Source organism: Triticum dicoccoides, chromosome 3A (assembly GCF_002162155.2).
Source record: "Triticum dicoccoides isolate Atlit2015 ecotype Zavitan chromosome 3A, WEW_v2.0, whole genome shotgun sequence".
Taxonomy (NCBI): Eukaryota; Viridiplantae; Streptophyta; class Magnoliopsida; order Poales; family Poaceae; genus Triticum; species Triticum dicoccoides.
The window spans coordinates 482992090-483004164 of NC_041384.1; the positions used below are offsets into that span (position 1 = coordinate 482992090).

The 12075-nt window shown below is 40.8% G+C and overlaps 1 long non-coding RNA gene across 1 annotated transcript; it reads left to right on the top strand.

Annotated features, from left to right (window-relative positions):
- The first annotated feature begins 502 nt into the window (after positions 1-502).
- On the top strand, positions 503-3199 carry LOC119271658. The gene is made up of 3 exons (XR_005134656.1): positions 503-954; positions 1104-1288; positions 1399-3199. It is a non-coding gene; the product is annotated as an uncharacterized LOC119271658 (long non-coding RNA).
- Positions 3200-12075: the final 8876 nt, after the last annotated feature.

The following is a 12075-nucleotide window of genomic DNA, read 5'->3' on the forward strand; positions in this document are numbered from 1 at the left end:
TGCGCCAGTTCATGGGCGCCCCTATGTCTCGCATTAAGCGAGACCTATCGAACCCTCGCTGATGGGGAAGAGCAATATGGGCCGGCCCATACGCGCGGAATGCCACAACCTCATTGTTTTGTTTTTTTACGTTTTCTGTTTTCGTTTTTGCATTTTTTACTTTTGTTTACACTTTAAAATATTCGAAATATCTCTATTATTAAAGGAGAATCGAACGTCGTGATGGTTCGACCTCAAACCATCTCGCGATGCCCTCGTTCCCTCCATCCCGCGATTGCCTCGTTCCCTCCACCCCGTCCTCCTCATAATCCTGCTCTACCCACGCACAATAAAAGAAAAGAAAAAAAAAGCCACGATCAGGAACCCACATCCCACGCCCAATGCCCAACCCCCTCGCTCCTCCCAATCCCATATCTCTCCCACGCCCAATGCCCAACCCCTCGCTCCTCCCAATCCCATATATCTCCAGAGCTCGATCTCGGTCCTCCTCCACCACGCGCCCACCTCCTCCCATGACTGTGGCCCGACTTCTCCTCCTCCTCCCTCACAATCGATGTCCCCGCCGCGCCGGCATAGGCGCCGACGCCGGCGACTCCGGCGCCCACGCTCCTAGCACTCGAGCACCGCCCATGCATAGACGATGCCGTCAGTCGCGTCACCGAGGTCGAGTCCATCGAATCAACCCTTGCCCTCGCCTGCGTCAGTGGCTCCGCCCATCTCGATGCGATCTATTACTCCATCTCGAACATCGGACTCATCTCTAGCGAGTACGGCCTCGGTGCGGACGCTGCGGCGGACAACAATAGTGTTGGCTAATCGCTAGCTCGTTCGAGTTATTGGTCGACGTCGTCCTGCCGCCTCTCTTTGTGCCGGCGCCCACGCGCACTCCGCACTCCGCATGTTCTTCGAAAAAGGCAAGGATAAACACTGATTTTCACCCCCTCCAGCAGCAAGGTTGTCATCCCCTTTATCTCTCATCTTTTTTTACATCCTTGTCATAATGCTGCTCTGTGTTGCTGTTGTTGCATGAATGAAGTGACATGATGTTGTTGTATGAATAAAAGTGAGGTGCTGATTTTTGAATAAAATTGACTTGTTTGCAGATTCTTGTATGGGCAGAAGAAAGATAGGATTAACCTTTTGCACTAACGGTTGTATGGATGTCGATGGCCGTCACCGATCAAAGGAGGGTGACGCCATACATTGTGGAGATGCCGCACTCGACCGACAGCGAGCTCCAAGTCAAGACAGTGTGGCAACCGACGAGCAGAGTCTCCTTGTTGAGGAGGTCCTGTACATTCCTGCCCTCGCAAGAACCTACACTGGTTTGATTTGGTCCAATTCCATTTGATTAGTTGTGGTCGTGCTGAATTCTCAGATTCAACATTTGTTTGGCAGGTCTTTACTCCAATGGAGTCACTGAGATAGAAGTAGGACAGGAAGAAAAAGAACGTCATTATATTCAGGTCGAGTGGTAAATGCTTACATATGTTCTTGATCCCCAGATATAAATTGCTTCTATACGTACTTTTCTTGTTGGTGAACATAACTAGAGAAAATATTTTGTGTGGTTTTAACATGTTCTAATTGTGAAAATCCATAATTTGATACCCATCTTTTATTTGTGTTTCGATGCTCATATTGCATGGTTCAGAGACTTCTTCAACATTACAGAAAGGTGGAGCAAATACTTTTGTTACAAAATTATAGGCATTAGTTAAAACAGTAATGAAGTCAAGAAGAACTGAGAGCATCTTTTGATGTTTGTTCGCTATGGTCTTCTTCAATTTTCGTAAGGGCATTTGCTGCCATCTAACACAGGAGCGGGAGTGGTAGGACCGCATGAGGCGGGAAGTGCCCGGCCATTGGGGATCCGGACGAGGTCGCCAACAAGATCACCTCGTCCTCGACTGTAGATTATCCACCTCTGAACCTCCCGCCGTTCCAGTTGCTTCAGTTCAGTCCCCATCTTTCTTGTGGATATCTATTACATAATTGACAATGACAGCCAGAAGCTCACTCTTGGGCATCATCTCAGATACCTGCGCCATCCATACCAACTACATAGGATCAGGGCTCCTCTGCTCGAACACTTCACCTCCCTTTCCTTCCCGTTCCTTCAACGAGGCAACTATAAGTACTCTATGAGTATCATTTCCAGTTTGCCGATGATTGTTGTCTTTCTTGAGATTTAGCGGCTTGTTCCTTGTAGGATATCTTACTCTCAGATGTCGCTAGCCATTGCCTTGCTTCTGCAACACTTCAACCAATTGTTGATTATTGTCAACATTGGGAGGATCACTTAGTTGTACAGTTTGTTGCACAATTTTATGGTAAAGATGTAAAACAATTCTAATGTTACCATCGAGTAATCAGTTTTATCTTGATTGTGGAGGTCGCCCATTTTGTAGAAGATTCTCTATTGTATTCACCTTTTGCACATAAAAATAGATTATGGCTTTTATGATTGACATTCCAGACTCTTATCTTCAGTGCATTTGGACTTTGGAGTCTTGTGGCATATCAGCATTCAGTAGTGTTCAACTCACTTGTGTTCTTAAAACTCCTATTATCAACAGATATATATGAAGTTATTGTCATGTGTGCACATACATCCCTAACTGAAATTATCCTAATACGGTAGTTATCTTTCCTTCCAAGTTAGTTCTGGAGTTTTCTGTCTGCACTGAAATATCTTAGGTCTACAATTGGTTTTTGTTTTGTTTTTCCGAGAATGCCTACCATTATTTTAGTTATTGCGTGCATCAATTCTAACTAAATGTTGCAGGAATCAAAACTATCTTCGGTGGTCACATCCTTGCTGGGACCTACGATGAGAAACTAATTGTTGGGGTCTATGATAGCACCAACATGGTCGTGCAGGAGTTGCCTTCTAGGGCCTTGCTAATATACCAGAGCTCTGTTGTTAGCTTAGTCTTTTATTAGGTCACCAAGATCTATCATGAATTTCTTCATTGATAATAACTAGGCCCCAATGGCACTTACATGGATGATTCCTTTGTTGGCTGCACTGGAGATGGATGAGGTTGTAAAATGAGGGGCTCCTGATGATGATATGCTTGCTGGCCGAATGATCGTGTACCATGTCAGTTTGTTCCTACAGATTTCATGTGCCTTTTCTAAGCTTCTTTGTTTTGGTGTGCAAGTATCTTGAAATATAAAGCAACTGGTTGGCCAGGTTGTCTGCCACTAATAAGAATTTTTATGGACATGCATGTAAAAGAAAAGTAGTGATTATGAATATAAAATAAATTATAGTACCTTCGTTGTAAATTATAAGATGTTTTGGATATTTTAATATAGACTACATACACAGAGGACTGAATGAACAAGCACACTAAAATGCGTCGACATACATCCGAATCAGAAAAACACTAGAACATCTTATAATTTGAAACAGAGGGAATATTAAGCAAATGTTCTTCTATTCCTGAGTATTGTTTGTTTGTTGTGGACCTTGCATGGCCTATTGATGTGGTGAAAATTCTCTAATATACCTTCTCGCCGTTTACTATATATGCCTGTTTGTTGATTCTGTAATAATCTATGCTAAAGGTGCACGGTACTACTAATATTTCTTTTTTCTTTTTATCTTGTGCCCATGATGATATGCAGGCATACATAGGGTAAGGTGTCACCTTAAATGGAAGCTAAGCGCAAGGTCATATTTGTTGTAATATAAAAAATAAGCCAATACAAACTATTCAAATAAATAAATAAAACCAGGACACTTGCTTTGTGGATTACAAGATGATTATACAACTATCTCTGTGTCGTAAAAATATCTTTATGCCTAAACTTATTGTTATGAGGCAGTGTACAAGCATTGTTTCTGGATGCTAATATCTGTCAAGCCATACGAGATTTGAGCAAGAGCATGTCAGGCCAATATCTCTCATGGATTGGGCTCTTTCAGTGATGGGTTGTTAGGGCTATGGAAGAGCAATTCTATGACCATGTGGTCAAACAACGAAGGAGTACAAGGGGGTGATCACGTGTCCGCGATGGCGGCGAGACAACTCGCGAGGTTGGATCTGTGTAGGCGTGCAGTAAGGATGGTGAGCAACAAGTAAAATTGATGGTCCGTGGCAACACACGGGTATTTAGCTAGTACATATAAATTACAAGAAACACTCTAAAATAAGCAGCTGAAAAATGTTAACCAAGCATTCGAAAAATGTGAAATGCGTATAGAGAAACTATTATCACGTATATGAAAAATGTATGGAAGAAAAAGAATGTGTATGAAAAAACGGATCATGTATTTAAAACATTGTAATCAATCGTGCCAAAAAATGTTAAACAAGTATTTAAAAAATAATAATCAAGCATTTGAAAAAAAATATAAAATATTTATAGTAAAAATGGTTACCATGTAGAAAAATAGGATAATTTATTTGATCATGTATATAAAAATATTAATTAAGCATATGAAAAATGTTGAAAAAGTATTTCAAAATTGTTAATAAAGAATTTGTTAAATGTTGACCATGTTTGAAAAATACGTTAAATTTGTATCATAAAAATTGTAAACATGTATACATATACGAAAAATATAGAATGAAAACCGAAAGAAAAACAAAAGGAAAACATAGGAAATGTATAAAACGAGAAAAATGAAAGACAAGGAAAGAACTTTGAAAACAAAGAGAAACTGGTGAAAAAAGAAAGATAAAAGAAATGCAAAAAAACCCGGGAAAACAATGCAAAACAGGCTCTATTACGCTCAACTAGGTCGTGCCCTAGAAATTTACACGAAGCTGAATCCGGCCTATTTTTTTGAGCAAAACCTATTATTTTTGTTCTTCTTTCTTTTAAACGTTTGCTAATAGGCCGGCCCAATAGGTACAGCGCAGAGGCATTTGCTTCAGCGAGACGGAAGTAGCACTGAGAGCACTTAATCGGCGAGTTAAGCGCCCGAACAGTTCCCGGGCGCATGAAGGAGACCTCTAGTGGGCCGGCCCAGCAAACCTTTGCTCGATCGCCTCTCAGGGTCTCAGCGTACGAGTCGATCACCCATTCCGTTAGAAACTAAAAAAAGACATGCAAAACAAAAGGAAAACATAGGAAATGTATAAAACGAGAAAAATGAAAGACAAGGAAAGAACTTTGAAAACAAAGAGAAACTGGTGAAAAAAGAAAGATAAAAGAAATGCAAAAAAACCCGGGAAAACAATGCAAAACAGGCTCTATTACGCTCAACTAGGTCGTGCCCTAGAAATTTACACGAAGCTGAATCCGGCCTATTTTTTTGAGCAAAACCTATTATTTTTGTTCTTCTTTCTTTTAAACGTTTGCTAATAGGCCGGCCCAATAGGTACAGCGCAGAGGCATTTGCTTCAGCGAGACGGAAGCAGCACTGAGAGCACCTAATCGGCGAGTTAAGCGCCCGAACAGTTCTCGGGCGCATGAAGGAGACCTCTAGTGGGCCGGCCCAGCAAACCTTCGCTCTATCGCCTCTCAGGGTCTCAGCGAACGAGTCGATCACCCATTCCGTTAGAAACTAAAAAAAGACATGCGGGGAGCAGGATTTCAACTCAGGATCTCTCATTTCACATAGCGGTGCATGAACCACTACGCCATCCAACGACCTGCGCTAACAACATTCGTTTGCTTTCTTTTACTATTTCTACAACTCTCTAAGCCCGCAATATGGGACGCTTTCCAAACCATTTTTTTTTCTCTCTTTTTCTATAACGGTTTTTTTCGCCGTTCTTATTTCCTTTTTTTGCCGAATACATGCTCTTTACTAAAAAAATAAAGTAAAACATTTTTAAGAAAAAGGAATGAAGGTTCATTGGTTTTTTTTAAGTTCATCAAAATTGAAGAAAGTTCATCGAATCTGAAGACAAGTTCATCGATTATAAGAAAAGTTCATCGAAATTGAGAAAAGTTCATCATAATTAGAAAAAGTTCACCGAATCTAAAAAAGAGTTCGTCGCTTTTCAAAAAATTCAGCAGATTTGTAAAAAAATCATCGTTTTTTTAAAAAGCTCATCAAATTTGAAAACAGTTCATCGAATTTGGAAAAGGTTCATTGAATTTGAAAAACTTTCATCAAAATTGAAAAAAAGGTTCATTAAATTTGAAAAAAAGTTCATCGCACTTAAAAAAGTTCATCGAATTTGAAAAAAGTTCATCAAATTTGAAAAAAAGTTCATCGCGTTTGAAAAAAGTTCATCGCATTTGAAAAAGTTCATCAAACTAAAAAAAGTTCATCAAATTTGAGAAAAAGTTCATCGCGTTTGAAAAAAGTTCATTGAATTTGAAAAAAGTTCATCAATTTTAAAAAAACCCACCGATTTGAAACGAGTTCACGCATTAAAGAAAAATAAAAAAGAAACAGGAAAACAAACAAAGAAAGAGGAGAAAAACAAAACGTAAAAAGGACAGAAGGCGAATATACATAGAAAGAAAAGAACGGAAGTACATTTGAACCAGCTAGCAGGTGGCCTAGTGGTTAGTGCAGCATCCACGTAGCGATGAGATCGCAGGTTCGAAACCCCGCTCCACGCATCTGCACCTTTTTATCCTTCGAAAAGGGGGCATGGGCCGGCCCGTTTGTCGCAAATGAAGGGAGGGGAGTGTGCGCCCAATTGTGGAAACACCTATATCGGGCGCTATTTCTCCAAAAAAAAAAACCTAAATCGGGCGCGCTTAGCGCCGAATAGGATCTGGCAGTAGCACTCACGTAAGGCGAGATATAGTCGCCATGCTCTTTCTTTCTTTTAAGGGAAAATTTTATTTTTGCCACTTTAGATTTTGCCAATTTTTCTTATGCCACTCTAAATTTTAACATTTCACTTTTGCCACTTTTAGTTTTTGACAATTATCTGAATTGCCATTCCGGTGGCAAAAGCAAAAATTTCGGAGTGGCGATTGTGATACATTTCAAAAGCTAAGAATGGCAAAAATGAAATAAAATTATACTGCTTTTGCCACGGAATGGCAATTGTGATAATTGTCAAAAGCTAAGAGTAGCAAAAATGAAATGTCAAAATTTAGAATGGCATAAGGAAAATTGGCAAAATCTAAAGTGGCAAAAACAAAAGTTTCCCTTCTTTTAAACGTTCGCTAATAGGCCGGCCCAGTAGGTACAGCGCAAAGGCATTTGCTTCAGTGAGACAGAAGTAGCATTCACGTAAAGTGAGATATCAAAATCACTAGTTGAAGAGTACTCGTTGCAAAGATCACTCCAACTTCTCAAGTTATAAATAAGTGCACACACTGCGCGTTACTTGTCACAACCTGAGAGTTTTTCCTTTTTTCCGTAGATCCGTTTATTCAAAACGTTTTATCTCTCAAACCGTGTGTCCAAATTTCAAACCGCTTTCACCGTTGGATTCCTTGCGTCGAAATCTTCCAAACTAGATCTCATGTTGATAAATTTGATGAACTTTTTTTCACAAAAAAACCGGTCAAAAAACGGGATGAAAAAACTAAACCGGGAGCACGTGTTTTTTTCTTTTCCGAAAGAGGCATGCCCGTGCCTCTCATGAAATCACAACCATGCCTCTCGCAGAAGCAAAACTGTAACTCTCGCGAAAGGAAAAAGAAGAAGAGAAAAGCGTTATTTTTTTCGTTTCCGAGGAGACACGGCCGTGACTCTCGCGAAAGCACACCCATGCCTCTCGCGGAAGCAAAACCGAAACTCTCGCGAAAGGAAACAAAAACAAAAAACACATTTTTTTTCGTTTCCAAGAAGCACGGCCGTGATTCTCGCGAAAGCACAACCGTGCCTCTCACGAAGCAAAACCGTGACTCTCGCGAAAGGGGAAAAAAAATAAAAAACATGTTTTTTTCTGTTTCCGAGAGGTACGGCCATGACTCTCCCGAAAGCAGAACCGTGCCTCTCGCGGAAGGAAAAAAAATAAAAAATGATTTCTTTTTTCCATTTTCAATAGGCACGGCCGTGACTCTCGCGAAAGCAAAACCATGCCTCTTGCGGAAGAAAAACCGTGTCTCTCGCGAAAGGAAAAAAATGTGTTTTTTTGCGCAAAAAAATTGGTTAAAAAGTTAAGAAAGACTGGTGAAAAGCCAAAACATCGGAAAAAATGGGAAAACCCCGTTTAAACAGCCGAAACCGCGTGCGGAAAAATAAAAAACAAAATTCGAAGGGAGTGCACAGATCACGACACGTGACGAATGGCTGAGAGTGCGTCAAGTGATGCTGATTGTTGCGAAGCTCCCAAAAGAGCACTCGTTAACTAGTGGCTCCCACAAGATATAGTCGCCACGCTGGTTCAGGCAGCTGGCGCTCACTATCACACATGGTGGGCCGGCCCAGGACACGCAGCGCAGAATAATATTATTTATAGCACTAAAAACCGCCTAAAAATGTTGCTGCCGTGAGGAATCAACCTCAGCAGGTTTAGCTCGAGTGCATGTTGCCTAACCACTGGATCAACCAGACACTGGTGAATGTTACCAGCGCGAACTATTTAAGAATAAGTGTAGCAGCGCTATTTATTGCAACAAGATTTTAGAATTTTTTTAAAAACAAGTGAAGAAAAGGTGAAAGTTCACAGATTTTAAAAATCATGAATTAAAAAATGTTCACGAATTCAAAGAATTTCATGAATTATAACTGTTTTTAATTGAATTTCGAAAAACCACACATTTGAAAAAAGTTCATCGATTTTGAAAAAAATCATCAGATTTTTAAAATTACATCGTTTTTCATCAAAACTTCACAAATTTTAAAAAATATTCATAGTTTTTTAAAAAATCAGGATTTTTAAAAAAAATGTCGATTTTTAAAAATAGTTCATCAATTTTGAGAAAAGTTCATCGATTTGAAGAAAAGTTCATCAATTTTCAAGGTTCACAAATTTTAATTTAAAAAAATCATTGATTTGAAGAAAGAGTTCATGGATTTTGAAAAGGTTTATGAAATTTAGAAAAATAAAAAGATAAGATAAAGAAGAAAGAAAATATTTTTTCATCTCTTGCTTTGTCAAGATTTTTTCATCTCTTGTTTCCAAAGGGGATCGTCTACAGAGCTCCGAGCGGTCGCAATGAAACTTCTATATTGAAACTGCCGTGGGATGAGGAAGCCTATGGCAGTTCGTGTGCTTTTGGGGATCCAAGGGCGGCTAAGACCGGATGTACTTTTTATGTCTGAAGCACATCTCAGTAAAGCAAAGGCAGAACATCTCAAAAGGCGTTTGGGGTTCAAGGTAATGGCAGTGTTGGAAAGTGATTGCAAGAGTGGTGGCTTAGTAATGTTTTGGTACACTAAACTGGATGTTACTTCTTTTGAAGTACATCCAAACTATTTATACTCGGATAAACAAAGGTAGTAGCAGGGCTTGGCGCTTCACCAGTTTTTACAGTGAGCCTAGTGGAGAAAGAAAACATTTCTCGTGGGAGTATGTGAGACAACTACATGCAATGATGGACTTGCCAGGGCTGTTAGCACGAGACTTTAATGAAATTCTATATGCCCATGTGAAAGATGGTGGTATTGCGCACCCGCAACGGTGCATGCAAGCTTTCGGTGAAGCTCTTGCTAATTGTGGGCTTGATGATTTAGGATACACAAGTGACAAATTCTCGTGGCGGCGTGCACATATTCATGAACGCCTAGACCGTGCTACTGGCAATATCACTTGGGCTGATATGTTTTCTTTGTTTGGTGTGTCGAACGAGGACTTCGACAAGTTTGATCATAGGCCGGTGCTGATTGACACTGATTTTCAGCGTGGGGTTCAACCGAGAGGACCAAGTGGGCCTCATAAATTTGAGGCGCACTGGTTGGCCGAAGAGGACGTTGAAACAATAGTGCAAGTGGCCTGGTACTGACGCAAGGCGATGGGGAGGACATCGTTTACAAAAACAATAGCGGACGTACATGTTGCGCTTCAATGCTGGGACAAGGAGGTCCTTAAGGGGCCAAGAACTAGGCTGCGTGAGCTCTAGAAAGAACTTGATCTAGTCCTATCAGGACTACTGAATGATGAGGCAGTGGTAAAACAACATGAGATGCACTTGGAAATTGAGAAACTACTTGAGCAAGAAGAAATATACTATCTCCAACGAGGAAGTGCCGACTTGCTCACTCGTGGGGATCAAAATACGGAATTTTTTCATAGGGCCGCTAATGGTCGAAGGAAGAAGAATTTCATCAAGAGGTTACAGAAAGAGAATGATGAGTGGACAAAGGATCAAGAGTTGATAAAAGTACATCCAGCGGCCTACTTCTCTAGCCTCTTTACATCTGGTGTTCTGGAACCAGACGCTACTGGTATACAGAAGCTTAAACTGTGTGTAACTGACATAATGGATGAAGAACTGAATAAACCGTACACTCGGGAGGAGCTCAAAAAAACTCTGTTCAAGATTGGTGAATTTAAAGCGCCCGGCCCGGATAGTTTACATGTTGTATTCTATAAAAGATGTTGGCATATTATAGGGGAGGACTTGATAGATGAAGTGTTATTGGCTGTAAACTCAAGGAAGATTCCAGAGGGATGGAACAACACCACTATTGTGCTCATCCCAAAGGTGCAGAACCCATATGTCATAACACAATTTCGCCCAATTAGCTTATATAATGTGTTGTACAAGGTGATTTCAAAACTTCTAGAAGGTCATCTTAAATATCTCCTCTGTGGTATTATCTCACCGAATCAGAGTGCATTTGTGCCAGGGCGTTTGATCACGGATAACTTTTTGGTGGCATTTGAATCTTCTCATGCTATTAAGACGAAAACTACTGGATTGTATGGTACTTGTGCGGTGAAGTTTGATATGCACGAGGCCTATGATAGAATCGAATGGTGTTTTTGGAGAAGATCTTGTTGCACCTAGGATTCACACCCAACTGGGTGGCACTGATTATGGAATGCGTCAGATCAATAAGGTACCAAGTTCGAGTTAATACTGTATTATCTGACTACTTTGTCCCTTCTAGGGGGCTCAGGCAGGGAGACCCATTGTCACCATGCTTGTTCCTGCTCTGTGTTGAGGGCCTGTGTAGCGTAATCTCACATGAAGAGGAAGCGAGTAATTTACTTGGAGTCAGGGTGTGTCGAGATGCACCCTCAGTATCACACCTACTTTTCATTGACGATTCTCCAATCCTGATGAGGGTTGACTCTTTAAACACTGCAAGTCTTCGAAGGGTCCTTGATGACTACTGTGAGGCGTCAGGGCAGTTGGTGAGTGAGGCCAAATTGAGAATATTTTTCAGCCCATGTACTCCTGTTGATACTAGGGTGGAGGTGTGTACAACTTTAAATATTATGGAAGAAGCGATCACGAATAAATATTTGGGGTTGCCCCCCATTGTGGGAGTTGATAGGTCTGATTGCTTCCAGCACCTTGTTGACAAAGTGTTGAGCAGAATTAGAGGGCGGAAGGACCAAAATGTTATCTGTTGGTGGTAGGGAAGTGTTACAGAAAGGAGTCATTCAACCAATTCCTTCCTATGCTATGTCAGTGTTCAAGTTGCCTAAACAGATTTGCAACAGCATTACGACAACCATGTCTAAGTATTGGGTGGGATTTGATGAGATTAAAAAACACATGCACTAGTTTGCGTGGTGAAAGATGTGTGTTCCAAAAATAGAGGGGACATGGGATTCCGAGATTTGCACTGTTTCAATATGACACTGTTAGCAAAGCAGTGTTGGAGGTTACTATGTGAACCAGAATCACTATGTGCTAGAGTTCTAAGGGCAAAGTATTTCCCTAATGGCGACCTCTTAATTGCAGTCTTAAGAAAGGAAGCTCATACACATGGCAAAGTTTGTGGAGTGGAATTCAAACTTCCAAAAGGGGGAACATATGGAGAGTAGGGGATGGCTCTCAGGTAAACATCTAGGATGACCCATTGACCCCAAGTAGCCCAACACGACGAATAATGACCCCGAGGGGTAATAGAGTAATTACCAAAGTCTCTGTACTCATTGATACAGATAATAGAACGTGGGATGAGCAGTTGCTCAATGAATTGTTTTGGCCTATTGATGTACGACAAATCATGAATATCCCGTTGGCTCTTGGGATGATGGAGGATTTTATCTCATGGCATTTCAATAGGAACGGTAT